Here is a 20671-nt window from a genome sequence, read left to right as displayed (position 1 = left end):
CGTCCCGAACTCAGAACTTTTAATTGTGAAACATTTTGATGTTCATGGATTGTTTTATTTTGGGTGTTTAAATTTGTTGGATAATTGGATATTTGAACTTACATGCTTATATATTTGGTTTGATTTTCACTTTCATTTTGAGCTTAATGTTTATTTTTGCATCATTTACATATTAGTTGCATTATGACCAATTTTTGTCATTTCACATTGTTTATGAATATTGGATTATGGAACTAATGGCTAACCTCTGTTTTGATTGTGTTCTTAGCAGTCTAAGCTATATATATTTATAATCCATTGGCTAAATGATTTCAAAACCTTGTTTAAAATCTCTTACGAGTCTTTTTTGATTTAACAAAAAGGGGGGAGAAATGTTAAAAGTATTTTTGAAGAGGAGTAGTGTTAAAGTAAGGGGGAGTAGTATTTTTCAAAATCAAAATTCATTTTGAAATTAGAAAATCTTAAAATGTTTTGTTATATCAAAAAGGGGGAGATTGTTGAAAACATTTTGATGTTTCGATATAACAAATTAAATTAAAAGAATTTTAATTTTGAAAAAGATTTTTCTAAGCATATTCGATATATTAAATCGAATATCAAAATATTACTCAAAGTATTTCAAAGTTAATTTTAAATCCTTACTCAAGTGTAAAATTAAGTTTTAATCTTAAAATAATTTCAAAACGATTTTACAAAATATTTCGAACCATTTCAAAGCCAAAAATTCCAGATTGCTCAGAGGGAATCGATTCCCCCCAAGGGGGTACCGATTCCCCCCTAAATGGTTTAGCTCCGAGAATTTCAGTATGTTCGAAGGGAACCGATTCCCCCCACTATTCAACGGTCGAAATATTTGAATTTTTACACTTAGGGAACCGATTCCCCATGAGGGGTACCGATTCCCCCCACGCTCCAAGCTATTGTATTAATTGTTTTCACACTTAAACGGCTCCAATAACTTCATTAATGATCCCCAACTTTCAGAAGTGATTCAAGGTGTATTTAAACAAGTTCTGAAGCCTTTGATCAACAAGAAATCATAGAGAAACAAGAGAGAAAGCATCAAACACCAAGTTTGTGCAAATCAAGCCAATTTTCTTTTCAATATTCATTTTTCTTTCAAAGAACACCATTTGTGCTCATTTGTAATTATTTGTGAGTGTTGTTTTCTTGTTCTAGAATTGTGCAAACATCTTACCTTGTGAGGTTTTCCTTGTAAGTTTGCAAATTTGTGTATTTCTCTTTGAAAAAGAGTGTGCTCAAGAATTTGGGGTATAATTCTTGAGGGAGTTGTAAGGTTACTCTTTGTCCTCAAAAGAAAGAACAAATTAGTAACTTTGTTGGAAAATCCTTAGTGTGGATAGCTAAGGTAGTGGACATAGACTTTGGTTGAGAAAGTCGAACCACTCTAAATCGTTGTGCAAATATTTTCAATTTTCTACAAAAGCTTCCACCAAAATTTTTAATTGCTGATTCACCCCCTCTTGGCCATTTCCATCAATCGATTAACTTAACAGATTCAAGCAAGGTTAGAACGAGTTTTCCCTTTGTTACCATAGAACAAAAATTTGGTGCAGAATTTTGACAACATTTCAATACAAACGAATATAGATTCACTAAAAGGGTATTCGACTTGTTTTTGTTGGTGTCCCCTTGGGCCTGCTAGACCTTTAGTCCTCACCCACTATAGGCTTAAGTAGACTGAGTTCAATTGGAGAGGATACATATCCCTATGCCCATACGGAGAACCAATTTTCTCACAGACATAGGGTATGAACCCCAGAGGCTAATAGCTAACGCTCATGCGGATAACCAATTTTCTCACGAAGGCGAAACTTTCACCCTTATTTAATGGGACAGAGCACAATAAGTAAGCTCTTACTATCCTAATGGTTTTCGGAACATCAGGAAAAACTCATAATCTTTTGCCTCGATCCAGAATGAAATAACATGAAAGAAAATATCAGAAGTATGAAACCATGGAAAATCAAACACTAGTACAATTATTTATTAGTAATAATTAAATAAAAAATGACATATGACATAATGTGATGCAAAATAAATAAAAAATCATAATTTAAATTCTAATTTAAACTTACAATTCTAAAACATAAAAACATAGTATAATCAATTATGGCATAACTCTCTAACTGTTCCTAGCGGAGTCGTCAAGCTGTCGGAAGGGTCTTTAAACTTTTTGGGGCTGAAATGGGATCGAATCAACTTAGGTTTAGAAAACAAATTTTAGAGTCGTCATCAACCTTTGGGTTAGGTAGATCGAATATCTAAAAATGACTTTTAAAATAATTTTATGAAAAATCAAGTTAAAAGATAAAAACTAGTATGCGTTTAACCAGAGGCTTATTTTGAAAAAGGATTCGGGAGTCGATTACGTGTAGGGAATGATGAACACCCCCACAGCGCCCGAACTGAAAATTTAAACTAGTCTTTAAATTATGATCCTTTCTAAAAAGATAAAATAAGACTACTCCGTGCGAGTAATCTTTGGAAACACACTTCCCTTAGATCTGAGAGATTTTTCCATAAATTCCCCACACAAAAAGACATTAAAAATATTTTAAAACAATTCCTACAAAATATATCAAAACCAAAATGTATTTATATACATATATATATATAAAACATACGAATATTTATTTATGCAAAAAGAATAATAAATGCAAAGTACACAAAATTTAGTAATATGCCTATAACATATAAGCATACAGGGCAACGTTGTATACACATATAAATATTTATACTACATAATACATAAGTATATTTAATACATGCATAATACTCCAAAAACGCTAAACATGCATACCATATTACAAATACATAGACCAAACATATACATAATAAATGATACTACATTTGTACATACGAAATGGGTTTAATAAGAAGATTAAAATAGATAACAGTAAACATGCAAGAATCAAATTAAAAAAATTGCCAACGTCACACAACATATATATACTAAAATTGCAATAAAATCATGAATATCATATATGAAACAAAATAATAATTATCAAAACACGTATCAAATGTAAATAATAGCATGAACATAAATAAAAAGCATATGGGACCAAAATGTAAGAAATCACATATATGAGACCACAAGAGAAAGTGTTCATTAATATAAATCGGTGGCTACAAATAAAATATACAAACAAATTAAGGACTTAAATTAGCATTTCCTCATAGCCCATAAAGCTTGAAACGGCAGCACTTTGGTAATTCTAACCTCTCTGCATCTTTATTTTTTACTTGGACTGCCTTTTTTTGTGTTCTTTGATTTTTTTTCTAGATATTATTTTGAGCATGATATGAAAATTAATACGAATATAATTTAAATAAAATTGTAAATACTTTTGAGATCTACGTATTATGCATTCTACACAGGAAATAAGCAGTCAACAGGAATATTTGAAGCTTAAAGCACGTTGTGAAGTCCTACAAAGGTCCTCAAGGTAAATCCAATAAAATATTGACCACAAAAACACTTTGGGGTTAACAACTCAACATGAGTCAATCATTTGTTTGATTTTGATTAGGAATTTACTAGGGGAGGATCTGGGTCCTTCAAGCATTAAAGAGCTTGAATCACTCGAAAAACAGCTCGAGTCATCGTTGAAACTCGTCAGATCAATGCGGGTACTTGATTTGACTCACTTAAACAATCATCTAATCAAAGAAATAAACATTGAATATTATCTCGTTTCGATCAATTACTGTTGTGTTGTAGACCCAATACATGGTGGATCAACTCACTGAGCTCCAAAGGAAGGTAAAGCGAATTGTCTTTCGGGTTCATTTCATCAATGCAGTGTTCTTCATTTCTCCTTGTTGCAGGAGCATCTACTCAGTGAAGCCAATCAGACCCTAAAACAAAGGGTATGTCATTTTCCACAACTTCACGGAACTCATATAGGGTTACTAAACATTAAAATTGAAAATAGACTACTTAAATTATCTATATGTGAAAATGATGTATAACTAAAAAGATTTACACGATGTGAACGAAGCGTGCCTCTCTTTGCATGTATCGATGACATTGGTTGGTTTGTATAGTTGATAGAAGGCTACCAAGTACATTCGCTCCGGTTGAACCCAAATCCTGAAGATATCAGTTATGGCCGACAACCATCTCACCAACCTCAGGTTCACGGCTTCTTCCACCCATTGTAGTTTGAACCGACATTAAACATCGGGTCAGATTCCGACAATTTTTTTTCTTAAATTTGAAACATAGTATGTATATGTTCAGGTTGAGGATAAAACTATAGCTTATCTTTACTAATTGTGTGGATTTATTGAACAACAGATATCAGCCTGATCCGATGTCGGCGGCAACTGCGGCAGGTCCGAGTGTGAGTAATTATTTGACAGGATGGCTACCATGATGTATCATGCATGTGTGAATATATAACAAGAAGAAAAAGAAGAAAGCATGAGCAAATCATGCATGCATGTGATATATGGTATGCATTCCATCATAAGAATCAGACATTTTAGTAGTATGTTATTTTGTGAAACAACTTTGGCATGTATTTAATATTATTGTCGTTGTTAATGTCTTTAATTAGGATTGCTTACCTGTTTGATTTTGTTTGGTTATGATTAATTAAGTCTAATAGAAACTACGTGAATTGTAAGTTGGCTCTTGACTTTGGTATTGAGTTGCTATTTGATCTCTGATATTTTTGGGTGTAATTTGACACTTAATTTTGACTTTGATATTTAATTTGACTCCCAAACTGTTTTTGTATAAATTTAAAATGATGGTTAAATTTTTTGTTTATAAATTAAAGATTATCTTAAGTTTTATATTTATACTTTAGAATTTTTTCTAATACAAATTCAATAATTCATGATAAATTTACTTTACATGTATATGATATTGTTACACAATGTAAAACTCTTTTAGTCTTACATAGATTTAGGACCGTTGGATGAGTGAAAATATATGTATGAGTAGGGATGGCAATGGGGCGGTTTCGGGCCGGGGATTGGTCCCCCCGTCCCTGTCCCCGTTTAAAAAACATGTATCCGTCTCCGCTTAAAAAATCGCGAGGATTTAAATGGGGATCCCCATCGGGTAATCGGGGAAAACCGCGGGGAAACGGGTATCCCCGTTTAGCATAAACGGTTATTTAAATGAGTATCAGGCCGAATATATATATTTAAATTAAATATATAAATATTATATATATATATATATATATATTTTTAACTTAAATTAAATTTATTAATATTATATATATATAAATATATATATATATAATAATTATTTTTAATATTTGTCGGGCCAAGTATCGGGTTGGGTATTCAGGTAATCGGGGCAGGGATTACCAAACTCGTCCCCGTCTCCGTCCCCATTTAAAACATTCAGTTTTTCCCCGTCCCCGTCCCCATTTAAAACATGCGGTTTTTTCCCGTCCCCGTCCCCATTTATCATCTCCGAACCCAACCCGTTTAATTTGGTTTTCGATTTTCCCCGACGAGTTCGGTTTTTTTGCCATCCCTATGTATGAGATTAACAGTAGTAAATGAGAAGATATTCAATTTTAAAAAAACAATGAGTAAATCTCAACCATTTATTTTTACTCATCCGACGGTCCTAAATCTGTATAAAACTAAATAATTTTACATTGTGTAAGTGGACTTTAACTAACTAACTAACTAACTATATATATATATAAAGAGAGAGAGAGAATAGTAAAATATACAAGTTTTTGTAATAGTATAAGATGATTACAGTTATATATATATATATATAAATAGAGAGAGAGAATAGTAAAATATACAAGTTTTTGTAATAGTATAAGATGATTACAAGGAAGTATATATTTATAATTTTATCAATTTTAATTAGTAGGTTAACGTTTAATTCAGAAGAACTTTTTAACAAAAAAAAATGACGAATTTGAAATATATGAATAATCAAGTGATCATTTTATAACTTTTTATAGTCATAAATTTGAATTTACACCTCAACATATAACTCCATAATTTGAGTATTTGTTGATTCATATATTGTAATCATGCTTCCAACATCACTATCATCTTGAATAGATATTGTAAAATATCTAATTAGATTGTGATATGTCTTCCACTTGTACCACAAATCATCGATCTCAGCTCTAATTTTCATTTTTATCATTCCCTTTATTTCTTGAAGTGTGATATCCCTTTTAAACATCATGTTCATAGAGCTTTCAGATTCATACAACCCCGACATCAATTTTCACAATTTGTGTATTGTAATGGACAATCTAAGAAAGTTGTTGCTCATTTTCTATGCATGTTTAAAACATATATAATGTAAATATACTACAAAAATATTTAACCTTAATTAATAAATAATAACACATTAAAAACATACTACTTGAAAATCACTAAAATTATAAATAAAAATAAGACATAAAATTTAAATTCGAGATTATGAGGAAATTAAAATAATAATGGATGAATACATATAATAAAAAATTAATTAAAAAACTATATCAACTTACTTGTTTGCTTCAAAATATTTTTCCAAAATCCAAATCTTTTTTCCTTCCTTTTGCTCAAAATCTATCGAAATTACATGTGTAAAATTAACACTATATCAATAATATACAATCTAAAAATTTAAAATAAAATTATAAATATAATATTACTTTAATAAAAATTAAAATACCAAATTCAAGTTACTTGTTTGCTCCAAAATATTCTACTAAAGCTCTAAATCTTCTTTCCGTCTTCCTATTTCTTCTTCTTCTTCTTCTCTACTCCATTTTTTTCACTTTATCTTCAACCTCACATTTTTAACACAAAAAATCAACTCTCTCAACAAAATAATTTATTTTTTCGCTACTTACCCATATTATCTACCCCTACACAATATAATTTAATTTTTAATAAATAATTAATACCCATATCCTATATATCAATACCACCCTATCAGCCTTTATTCTTAAACCCTGTGCATCTGGACTGTTACATTGCCATCCAGTCTGCAAGCTGCCACACAACCTTTGAATGAAATTTTTTTTTTAATAAATAGTAAAGGCTGGTTGTAAACCAACCTTCTTTACTATAACTCTTTTTTATGAATAGTGAAGGGGGCTTGTAAACCAACCATTTTCACTGTAGTCTTTATATTATATATATATAGTAACTATAAACAATAAAGACGACTTGTAAACCAACCATCTTCACTGTAGTAATGAAATTTTATGCAAATAGTGAAGATAAATTGTAAATCATCCCTCAATAACTTTTTATTCAAAAATAAAATAAAATAAACAGTAAATATGAATCGTATTCAAACCATCTTTTAGATTACTGTTTAAAATACAATAGATCCAAAAATAAAAACATGAATGTTATATTTTAAAAATTAAAAAAAGGTAAACTACAATATTGGTGTAATTTCACTTACTGAAAATGTCAATTTAATCTGAATAATATAGCATCGTCGCGTCACTTTTTCTTCCCCCTCCCCTTTCCATAATTTCCCGAGAAACAAACAAAGCTTTGGCTGTCATAACTCTCCATTTGTTAATTACTCTACAATCAAACAGTGGTTTAGATATTTGTCTTTGTCTGTGAGTTTATCCATTAAAGAAAATCTCATAGTATCATCTCGGGCTTTTTGACAAAAAATATCTTTAAAATAAAATATTACCGATCAGTCACCGATCCCGAAAATTTTTCCGATCTAACACCTGAGAGAAAGAGATGCATTTGAGGGAACGCACATTACCGGGGAAAATAGTAAGGCGCACCTGGTGAAACGCGTCTTACCTGTAAAACCGTTTGGATTGGCTATCCCCTGGAAGGCGCATGGCAGATGCACATTCCCCTTAATTTTCTGACAGGCACTACCCTCGCGTCTTCCCGCCCTCTTTCCCGCTCGAAACTTCCCGTTTGAACCTTCCCACCCGATTTCTCCCGCTATACTCCGCAACCCACTCCCTATATAAACCCCCTTCCCCAACTCAAAAAAACACACTTAAATTCTATCTTCCTTCAATTTATTCTATATATATACAAGGTATAATTGTTTATATAATTATTTAGTTTCTAATAAATTTTTTATTATTTATTTTGTATTTATTATAAACTAATTTAATTAATGTTTTTAATTGCAGGTAAAAAAATGGAAGGCGCATTGTTGCGATTGGATGCTGAACATATTTTGAGTCATTTTGCAGATACGGTAAGAATACATAACAATATTCTTTTTTAAATTTATAAATATTACGTAATCAATTATATATGATTTAAATTGTTAGAATTTATTTAAAGAACACAAAAATAGTTGTTCAAATTTTAATGCTCAAAATTTATTTGATAGGAAAATTATCGTATATTATAAGCTTTTATTTGCAATCAGAAGATGACAACACCGAGGTGTATATGACCATATTTTTTCAAGGCTGGATTCGGTCACTTAGCAAAAGTTGAAAGAGGTTGTAAACTTGAACCAACTCTGATTTCTACACTTATTAAGAGATGGAGGCTAGAGACACACATGTTTCATCTACCATGTGGGGAGTGCACGGTTATACTGGAGGATGTTTCAATGCAACTCGGGCTACTGGTAGATGGAAATGCCATATGTGATGTGGCAGATGATGATTAAGGAAGGGTCTATGCATAGAGTATCTTGGGAAGATGTTGTCGAATTTCAACGGTGGTCGAATAAGATTACCGTGGCTGAAAAGTGAATTTAAAGAGTTGCCCAAAAATTGTTCGGAGGACAACGCAAAAGCATTTTGTCAGGCATATATTCTATAATTCATTGGAGGGATATTGATGCCCAAGAAATCTCGAAAGTTGGTGCATTGTATGTGGTTGCGACATCTGATTGATTTTGAAGAAGCTGATACATTGAGTTGGGGGTTTGTGGTGTTAGTATTTTTATTTAGAGAAATGTATCAATCAATAAAATATAGTACGACTTCTATTGGCGGGTGTCTCATGCTTCTCCAATCGTGGGTATGGTACTGCATACCTTTTTGTGCCCGATCGTGAATGACTCATATGTCTTTCCATTACTGTCAAGGTATCAAGATTAAATTTATTTTTAAATAATATTTCTTTATTATTATAGAATGACATATATGTATTAATTAGGTGGTCAAATAAAAGGAAAAATCATCATGATATTCCACGAGAATTAGAAGATATTTGATTATTGATTGACCAGAAAACTGGTGGAGAAGTATGTTTTTTATTATAATTTTTTATTTAATTTTATTGATATAATTTGAATCTCATTTTAATTATGATAAGAAATATATATTTTTTGTTTTAGTTCAAATGGTTGTCGTATTTAGACGAAGAATTGAGGGTTTACATCCCACCTAATTTGAGTGGCCTATTGGATGTATGGATGGCGATTATGCCCCTTATTTCTTATGTTGTTGTTGAGTGGTATCTGATTGATCGTATGCTTCGTCAATTTGGGTTTACATAATACATTCCCGAATCACCAAGAAATATGGACAACATGCATAACGTTCACAGTGACATGTTGGTGATATGGGAGATCCGACATCAATACTTGCCCCATTAACAATATATATTAGAAACTGGTTGCATGGTTTAACCTGGTTATATAGAATGGTTCAACGTAAACGGGAAGTCATTCTTAATTTCAGAGGAAACACGAGGGAGTCAATTCATCGTCAGTGACCAAGACGTCTGACATCGCAACATCATCATCCCCCTACTATTAGATGAAGAACATACGTTTCCGGGTCATCTGCATCTATGCCACCAGAACATTCACACCAACCGCCAGCGACATCGGTATACATCCTAGCCCTCCATCTTACATGGGGACACTGCCTCAGTTTCAGACACCCTTACTGTCAATTCATATGCCATATCCACCAGTTGAGATTTCAAATTCGTCGATTTATTTTCCACAACCGTATGGCTATGCACATAAGCTGCAGAGTTTTATGACACCCCCTGGCAGGTATTTTTCGTCTATACTTGTGGATTCGACATTCAATTCCTACGTGAGTTATCTTACGAGTGGTCCTCCACCAGAACACTATATCCACAGTATGCATCGCATACATTTATGTTCAGTTTTTTCACATTTTTATAGTTCTTAGGGAGTGGTGGGATAATTACTCAAACACCTCTAGAATCCTTATTCTACCGAGGTGAAACATCGACATTCACCCTTTACTAAGATAATATTGTTGAGATAGATAATGACGATGAAGACAACGAGGATGATGATGAGGAGGAGAGTGAAGAGAAGCAGCAGTAAATAAGAAAAAACCCTTCTCGAACTAGACGACCACCACCTTACGGAACACATTCTAAGAGACATCGATAGTTATAATAAAATTGTAATATTTTTATTAATTATTTATTTATTATGTATTTGAATCTTATTTTGTTTTATTATGTATTTTGTATCAAGTTGTTATGTTTCTTTTTATGTTTTTGTCGCTTATATGGTTTTTCCATCTTGTTATGTTTCTTCATTCGTTATTATGTATTTATGAAAAGTATGCTTTTGAATGACGTTTAATGTTTTTTATGGAAAAAAAGAGGATACAATAAATTGGGTAGGCCCGTTTTATAAGACATTCTTTGTAAGGGCTATATATATGTGCGAGGTGAAAGCTAATTTTAATATATCCAGGCAAAAGCTTGAGTTGTTTAGCTAGGATGACTACTATTCAGGCAAATGTTTTTTATTGCATAACTTTAAGCATATCTTTCAACAACAAAAATTCACTTGAGGAGTTGAAGCGTAAAATAGAAAAAAAAATGTTAAACTCGGTGGGAAAAGAATAATCTCTTTGCTATATTGTAGGTTGCATGTTTCATTTAATAGGTTTATTCTGAGCGACGATGTCGACCTTTGTGGAATGATTGAGACATACTACTCTCTTTCTGTATCTTATATGGATTTATTAGTAGAGTTTGATGATGTTGATGATGATGCTTCGAGTTCGACTACCGAACACATAAAATTGAATGAGTTTGAGAACACAGAGATAGATGATGAAGACTCGAAAGCATGGTTCAAAAGCAATTGGACATCGTAACAACATTAACAAAGTATGTTTTAAGACAACATCTATGCTTATATTTATTGTTTAAGGTGTATTACTATGCTTTTATTTACTGCCTAAGGTGTGTGGCAGATGTGTCGTATTTCTAACTCGTTGGTTTGGTATTCTTAATGTCATGATTAATAGTTTGTTGTTTAATGTAATATTCATGGTTTGTTATTTTTATAGTCCAAATCTATAACAAATGTTGTATTGAATTTAATTAGTCATACTAAGAACAAAATACAAAATCAATTACAAGATTGTTTTCACGATTCCAGAAACAATAAAAACAACCTCTAAATGTGCCATCACATGCGCAATATGTTTGTCGAATCTTTTTTATGTAAGAAACCAAGAATATTTTAGAAATAGTTGACATAGTCATACTTATACAGTGGAGAATCTCTTTTTGCTCCATCTTTAAATGAATTGGGTTTTGGCAGGACAACACTTGGCATCATTCTTATTGCATCTCTTTTATATGAAGCAATCGAATGCCTAAAGCGTAAGTTGCTTCGATGACACCCTTAGTAGAGGCTTCCTTCAAGTTATGAAAACCAAGTTCAACATTGTCACAATATTTTGAAAAACACTCCACTATACCTTCCTTAAACAATGTATCTGGATTTATGGAAATATAAGTATTTCGTACGAGCAGCCATTCACAATGATCCAAAGGTTTCAAGGCATACTGATGAAGTCAAACATTTGCAAATATGATTATGTAATTGGATGCCAAAAAAAAGTCCCAACAAGTTAAACGAATGTGGAGAAAGTCCTCAATAGAATTGGAAGCAACGCAACGTAAAATATCAGCTAATATATCATTTGGGAGATAAGATAATGAACACTTAACTACCATTAAAAATGATGGAAAAGTCAATAAAAATGATATATAATATACAAATAAAGAAACAGTGAAGGTAAATGTAACATCCGCAATACCGGGTTAGTGACCAAATTGTAAAGTTTCAGAATTTGGTGACTAAAGTATAAGAATTAAATAGTTCAATGATTATTGGATATATATGATGAAGGTTATTTAGTAATTATTAAAGAAAATAAAGGGTAATGACCAAGAAATGAATTAAAAATGGGATTGGTAAGGATAAATGCACGTGGAAAGGGAGAGAATTCTCCAGAGTTCTCTTCTCCTTTCTTCTTCTTCTTCACGTGGAGGCCAAGAGCCAAAGGTAAGTTTCTTTGTTTATAATTGAATTGTTGATTTTAAGATTGGGTTTTAATTATTAGATGATAACTAAGCTTAAGGAAAGCTTAAATCATCTTAAAAGCAAAGGATGGTGGAGTTAGGAGAGATTAAAGATTTAGAGTTTACAAATGAAATTTTGGAATAAAGTTCATTTCTTAAATTGGAAGTTAAATTTGACTTGTCAATGGTTAAATTAAGAAGTATGAAGTGTTAGAATTGGAATTATAACACATTGAAAATTTAGTGTGATTCTTGAATGCCATGTAAATGATGGAATTTTGGGTTTAAAGAAGTGATTATGGAATAGAAATGAGTTTAAATATGTGTATGGAAGTTAGGAATATTAAAGGAAGTAAAATATGAAGGTTTAAGCTGAAATGAAGTGAATTTCGAGCTCAAAATAAGATTTCTGGGCTAGGGGAATCGATACCCCCTCAAACGAACATGGAATTCCAGAATGCCAGAGGGGAACCGATACCCCCACAGGAGGGAACCGATTCCCCCTAAAGGAAAAATGTGAATATTGGTTTAATAAGTTTGTTTAAGTTGCTAGTATCCAATTACAAGGTGTAGGTATCTAATGATTGCCTCAAAATGACATTTATGTAGATTCTGCGCGTAAAGCAATTCCGGAACATTTGACAAGTAAGATCGATCAAGGGAAAGATAAGAGATTGGAATTGACTAGTGAGACCAAGGTGAGTGCATACTAGTGCTATGTAGTGTTTAATGGAAATAAGACTTGCGATGAGTCTATTTCCTAGAGTAATATGCATGAAGACATGGACATGATTATGTGTTGTTATAATTATATGTGATTATCTGTATTACATTGATTGTATGTATGCATGACTAAAGATAATGATATGCTTTGTATATGTTATGTGAGATATGAATATAAAATCATATGAGAAGTGAAAAGAATTACATGAAAATAGACTAAGTGATTACATGTATATGTGAAAGAAGCTATATGATACGATCTATGTGATTACATGCAACATATGATATTAGATATATGTTTACACATACATGTGGTATGTGACAGAAGAGAAGGAACATGTGATTATGAGATCAATGATTACACGTACATGTGATACGTGACTGAAATGAAAAGATATGTGTTTATAAGAGAAAGAATATGAATAAATAATGTAAACTGTTATAAATGATAATGCCCATGTTATGTGATATGAGAGCTAGGGGTATAGTTGGCATGCCAATGGTCGAGGGTTTACCTATGTTCTTCGGGACATATGGACTGTTTACCTATGTTCTTCGGGACATATGGAGTGATTACCTAGGTTTTTCGGAATCTATGGACTGGTCCTTCGGGACATTGATCGAGCTGTGGTGACAGCATATGTATGCACAACCTCAATGTACTCACATACCTTAAGTTCTCACTAGTGTACATGGGCTAATAAAGTGATTAAACAAGCATACTGAATGTGATATGTATACGATGGGTTTATAAATGGTTATCAAAGGTAAGTGGTTTGAAATGTGTTACATGAACCATATGATGTTATGTGTGTTTCTTAATGATAATGATGGTATATGTTTATGTATGATTTATATTATATGAAATATTATATGTTTTATATGCTTCACTAAGTCAACGACTTAGCGTGTGATTGTTTCACACGTAGGTTTCGAGAAGAGTAAAGAGTAATGCGGAGCAAGACAGGTCAGTTCTCCTTACTAAATGTCAGATCAGAAAATATATGTACTGTATATAGAGTGTAGTTGGCATGTAGTCTAAAGATATAAATTGTATGAACTCTGATATATTTTGTAAACGTTTTGAATAAGTTAAATGTTATCAAAGTTTTTAAATTACTCACTATTTTATACGAATAAATGTTTGAAAAGTCAATGTGACACTTCGGACTCGTATCCAGGTCGGATATGGGTTGGGGGTGTTACATTTAATGGTATCAGAGCTATGGTTTAGCCGATTCTAGGCTAAAAATGAAGTCGAAAGTGTTTTAAAAAGTGTACATGACAACACAAAGTGAAAAAAAAATTCTGATCTGATAGGGTAAGGAGTGTACTGTCCTGTTAATAGAGTTAAATTTTTATGTTATATAAGATAAGTGAATACTGAGAATGAGTTATGAGATATATATATGTTTATATAATATGATAGATGATATGTGAACATATACAGATGACATATGTTATATGATATGAATTGGATGATCATATGCATACGTGATATGTGATAAAAGTAAGGATATGAGTATATGAATATATGAGAGCTTCCAAAGTGAAGCACAAGGCGATAGACCTGAAGGTAATAGCATTCACCTGCCCTGGCCAGGCAGGGAGAAGAGCGAAAACCTTAGGGAATGCCTGTATAAGATTAGAGAATGATTCATGATGTTGAATGATATTCCGATGTGTTTTAAATTGTATACTTTGTTAACTCATAGAATGAATGTATCTAATAGAGTTAAGTGCACCCGAGTTCAATGGTGAATTTGAGAAAGGTTCTGTTGCTACAGACCTTTGGATAAATGATATGAAGATAATGCTAGAAGGTGTTCATTTCTCCAAAGATGAGAAATTAAATTGAGAAGTTTCGTTACTACGTAGATAAGATAAAATATGGTGAATGAAAGTGTCACCAAAAGAAAGTTAAAAGATCTAAGTATGTGGCTAGAATTGTAGAAGAGTTCAAGAATAAGTGAATCAGTGACCAGTTTATAAAATAAATGCAATTAGTGTGATGAATTTGAAACAAAGAGATAGTACTGGGTATAAGCAAAATGTGGATATTATAAGGGTTTACATTCTAGATGAAAAGAGTTAGCGTTGGCTAACTAGCTTATGTGGCGAAAAGTGTATTGAAATTAAAGGATTTGAAGATATTATTAGGATAAGTTAACCGAATATGAAACGGATATGGATATAGTTGTGTATCTCGACCATGTAAATGTGATGTAGTGAAGGAGATAAGGATTCATATGGTTAAGGAAAGTTATAAAGTAATAGAAAAGTTTAAGTATCAATATATATCAGCAATCAGTTTATAAGACAGAGAAAGTTAGAATGCTTAAGTTTGAAAACAGAGGAATCGTAACGTGTAGGGATATGAATGTAGTTTGATAAGTCGAAGAAATTATTGTTAAGTTATTTGAAGGAAAAAATGATGTATGTAAGTGAGGTATGGAGGGTTTGTGCCTAGACGAAAAGAATATTATTGATGTTAAAATTGTTCTTTTCAAGAAGTGATGAATTGTATTAAAGATCTAGAGAGATCTCAGAAGAATTAAGAGAATTCGTATCTCATAAAAATCGATATTATCGAAGAGAGACATAGATTATGATTGTCAATTACAGACTCGGTTTGAATTAGTTGTATTCCATAGAAAAGGATCAAAACTTGATGAAAGACAGATACGCTTGAATAGTAGAGTCTGGTACTCGAAGATTAAATAAGGAGTTAAGAATGAATATGAAGTTAAGTCAGAAGGGAAAGTAATGGATTGGATTAAAAGTTCTGCTAGAAAATAGGTAAAGTAGAATTATTTAAAAAGGATCAAGTGATATAGGTGCATTGATGATTGATTTATAAGATAAAGGAAATTGTAATGCCTGAGTTTGAACCTAGGAATTGCATTGTGAATGAGTAAGAATGTGAGTTGAATGAGTCAAATAAATTAATGCTGAGTTAGTTCGACTGGAAAGAGTAAAGGATTAATATGTTTGAAAGAAGTCAAGTATGTGTGTATTATGATTTGAATAAGGACTTCATGAAGAATAAGGTATGTGAAAGGAGTGTTGATTATCAAAGTTATGAATAGATGATAAAGATTAGTAATCAGAGATGAGCATAAGTGAGAAGAAAAGAGTATGTGAGCATGAAAGAAAATATATATGATTTGTGTATAAGGAGATTTTGATTTTTGAATGAATAAAGGAATAATGGAATAAGGAAATGAAAGGAAAAAGTTTAAAGAATCAGATGTGATAAAGGTTATATTTCTTGGTCAAGGAGATTTAGTCAGAGGAATAAAGAATAATTTATATGTATTAAGGAAATTTAAGAAGTAATTAAGCGTTGATGGAATAAAAGTTCGTTATTACTGCAAGGTAATTAAAGATTGATAAGGAATTTGATTGATTGATGATTTTGAGTGATAAGAACTGATGATATTGGTTATATGATAAGTGACATGATAAGGGATGTAAAAAAAATAGTTAAAGAACTAAGGGAAAGAAAGATTAAGTAAAGGAAACAACATGAGAACATTAGCAGACATGTTCTTATCAAGATGTCCAGTGAAAATTCGAGGACGAATTTTCTTAAAAGGGAGGGGAGATTTGTAACATCCGTAATACCGGGTTAGTGACCAAATTGTAAAGTTTCAGAATTTGGTGACTAAAGTATAAGAATGAAATAGTTCAATGATTATTGGATATATATGATGAAGGTTATTTAGTAATTATTAAAGAAAATAAAGGGAAAAAGGGTCAATTGACCAAGAAATGAATTAAAAATGGGATTGGTAAGGATAAATGCACGTGGAAAGGGAGAGAATTCTCCAGAGTTCTCTTCTCCTTTCTTCTTCTTCTTCACGTGGAGGCCAAGAGCCAAAGGTAAGTTTCTTTGTTTATAATTGAATTGTTGATTTTAAGATTGGGTTTTAATTATTAGATGATAACTAAGCTTAAGTAAAGCTTAAATCATCTTAAAAGCAAATGATGGTGGAGTTAGGAGAGATTAAAGATTTAAAGTTTACAAATGAAATCTTGGAATAAAGTTCATTTCTTAAATTGGAAGTTAAATTTGACTTGTCAATGGTTAAATTAAGAAGTATAAAGTGTTAGAATTGGAATTAGAACACATTGAAAATTTAGTATGATTCTTGAATGCCATGTAAATGATTGAATTTTGGGTTTAAAGAAGTGATTATGGAATAGAGATGAGTTTAAATATGTGTATGGAAGTTAGGAATATTAAAGGAAGTAAAATATGAAGGTTTAAACTGAAATGAAGTGAATTTCGAGCTCAAAATAAGATTTCTGGGCTAGGGGAATCGATACCCATTCAAGGGAAATCGATACCCCATCAAACGAACATGGAATTCCAGAATGCCAGAGGGGAACCGATACCCCCACAGGAGGGAACCGATTCCCCCTAAAGGAAAAATGCGAATATTGGTTTAATAAGTTTGTTTAAGTTGCTAGTATCCAATTACAAGGTGTAGGTATCTAATGATTGCCTCAAAATGTACATTTATGTAGATTCTGCGCGTAAAGTAATTCCGGAACATTTGACAAGTAAGATCGATCAAGGGAAAGATAAGAGATTGGAATTGACTAGTGAGACCAAGGTGAGTGCATACTAGTGATATGTAGTGTTTAATGGAAATAAGACTTGCGATGAGTTTATTTCCTAGAGTAATATGCATGAAGACATGGACATGATTATGTGTTGTTATAATTATATGTGATTATCTGTATTACATTGATTGTATGTATGCATGACTAAAGATAATGATATGCTTTGTATATGTTATGTGAGATATGAATATAAAATCATATGAGAAGTGAAAAGAATTACATGAAAATAGACTAAGTGATTACATGTATATGTGAAAAAAGCTATATGATACGATCTATGTGATTACATGCAACATATGATATTAGATATATGTTTACACATACATGTGGTATGTGACAGAAGAGAAGGAACATGTGATTATGAGATCAATGATTACACGTACATGTGATACGTGACTGAAATGAAAAGATATGTGTTTATAAGAGAAAGAATATGAATAAATAATGTGAACTGTTATAAATGATAATGCCCATGTTATGTGATATGAGAGCTAGGGGTATAGTTGGCATGCCAAGGGTCGAGGGTTTACCTATGTTCTTCGGGACATATGGACTGTTTACCTATGTTCTTCGGGACATATGGACTGTTTACCTATGTTCTTCGGGACATATGGACTGATTACCTAGGTTCTTCGGAATCTATGGACTGGTCCTTCGGGACATTGATCGAGCTGTGGTGACAGCATATGTGTGCACAACCTCAATGTACTCACATACCTTAAGTTCTCACTAGTGTACATGGGCTAATAAAGTGATTAAACAAGCATACTGAATGTGATATGTATACGATGGGTTTATAAATGGTTATCAAAGGTAAGTGGTTTGAAATGTGTTACATGAACCATATGATGTTATGTGTGTTTCTTAATGATAATGATGGTATATGTTTATGTATGATTTATATTATATGAAATATTATATGTTTTATATGCCTCACTAAGTCAACGACTTAGCGTGTGATTGTTTCACACGTAGGTTTCGAGAAGAGTAAAGAGTAATGCGGAGCAAGACAGGTCAGTTCTCCTTACTAAATGTCAGATCAAAAAATATATGTACTGTATATAGAGTGTAGTTGACATGTAGTCTAAAGATATAAATATTATGAACTCTGATATATTTTGTAAACGTTTTGAATAAGTTAAATGTTATCAAAGTTTTTAAATTACTCACTATTTTATACTAATAAATGTTTGAAAAGTCAATGTGACACTTCGGACTCGTATCCGAATCTGATACGGGTTGGGGGTGTTACAGTATAGTACTGAGGACCACTTGCTTCATCTTTTATATATATATAGTGTCTGACGCTGGATAAGATACAATATGAAGAAAAAGAAAAGCGTGTTTCAATCGAAGTGTTCTTATCTTACCAACAGATAAAACTTTAGTTCACTAAGATTCTAAGATAAAATCTACCGACAAGGAAAAACGCATTCCAGGGGATGCATTTTTCCATTATTATTCAGAGAATCTTGAATTATAATAGTGATTAATCTCATCTGAAATGAAAGGCGTGTTTCGAGAGAAGTGTTTTCCATTATTATTTAGGTAATCTTTGTCATGTCAGAGTGTTTCATCCCATCCAAAATGAAAGGCATGTTTCAATGAAAGCTTTTTCCATTATTATTTAGCGAATCTCTGGCATGTCCAAGTGTTCCATCACATCCGAAATGAAAAGCGTGTTTTGGGGAAAGTATTTTCCATTATTATTCAAAGAATATTTACCATGTCAGAGTGTTCCATCCCATTTGAAATGAAAGGCGTGCTTCAGGGAAAGTATTTTCCATTATTATTCAGATAATATTTGCCATGTCAGAGTGTTCTATCCCATTTGAAATAAAAGGCATGCTTCGGGGAAAACGATTTCCATTATTATTCAGAGAATCTCTGCCATGTCAGAGTGTTCTATCACATCCGAAATGAAATGTGCATTTTGGAGAAAGTGTTTTCCATTATTATTCAGAGAATTTCTGCCACTTCACATAATTAACATGAATCGTTCCCCGACCCTAAATATTTTAAACTCTTAAATTCTAAAACTCAGTAACTCTAAACTCTCAAACGTTCAAAACTTCAAACTTCAAAACGCTCAAACTACGAAAATGAATCATATTTTAGCTGTTGTTTACTATGATGAAGAAATTGGGGAAGAATAATACGGGGTTGTTTTCCGATTAGATCATTATATTTTTCTATTCTTTAGGAGAAACATTACTTTTCACGATTTAATCACAAAAATCTCAAGGAATGCTTGTGTTGAAAACAGTTAAAGACTGGTTACACTTCAGTACAAATTTTAAATTGAATTTTTTCCTTATCATATACATCGTTCAATCTCTCAAACGACAATGATGTTACTATGATGGTTGATGCTTTCAATCAAAATTCGAACTATATTACATAAATGTATGACACTTTTGTTGATGTGTATGCAGTTCGGGGTATGTTATTCTCCTTCTACTATGGATTGCATGAACCTATTGATCAAATTGATAGTCCAATTCAAACAATATGTAATGATTTCACGTCATTAATGGCTAACCCACCTGATGTTAGCATTTCATGAAGTTCTAGGGGAAGGCATTCAATTGCCACTTTTTCTGACCTCAACATGGAAATGCCTTCCAATTTCAGGGAAGACATTCATCTGCCAACACCTTCGACCTCGATATGGCCATGTATTTCACACAACACTCAATCCATAACTCATATGGTGATATCCCTTCAAGTTCTAAAGGAAGGCATTCATATATGAACTTCTTATAACAAAACATCGAAGTCATAGAAGAATTATCATATTCTTCAGAAGAACCTCTTCATGAGCCAGGAGCAGATGGTGTTGAAACTAGATTATTCGTTGAACCTGAGTCACCGTAATTCAACATGGACTCTAATGATGATGTGGATAAAGTTCCTACAAATACGGTACAATACGAATCTCCAACAAACATGTATGAAACTGACTATGATGCGATGTACGGGCCATAATTTCTCAATATGCCTCATCTTAGAGACTATGAGAGGTATT

The 20671-nt window shown here is 32.1% G+C and overlaps 1 long non-coding RNA gene across 2 annotated transcripts; it reads left to right on the top strand.

Annotated features, from left to right (window-relative positions):
- The first annotated feature begins 3401 nt into the window (after positions 1 to 3401).
- On the top strand, positions 3402 to 4196 carry LOC120184317. Of its 2 annotated transcripts, none has more exons than XR_005522005.1 (4): positions 3402 to 3470; positions 3555 to 3654; positions 3853 to 3894; positions 4072 to 4196. It is a non-coding gene; the product is annotated as an uncharacterized LOC120184317 (long non-coding RNA). The 2 variants fall into 2 exon arrangements; XR_005522006.1 differs by lacking the exon at positions 3853 to 3894 and adding an exon at positions 3746 to 3787 and having other exon boundaries at positions 4072 to 4190.
- Positions 4197 to 20671: the final 16475 nt, after the last annotated feature.

The sequence above is a fragment of the Hibiscus syriacus genome, unplaced genomic scaffold (assembly GCF_006381635.1).
Source record: "Hibiscus syriacus cultivar Baekdansim isolate YM2019G1 unplaced genomic scaffold, ASM638163v2 tig00112864_pilon, whole genome shotgun sequence".
In the NCBI taxonomy this organism is placed as follows: Eukaryota; Viridiplantae; Streptophyta; class Magnoliopsida; order Malvales; family Malvaceae; genus Hibiscus; species Hibiscus syriacus.
Note: the sequence above shows the minus strand (reverse complement) of the source record. Positions and strands in the feature narration are given on the sequence as shown.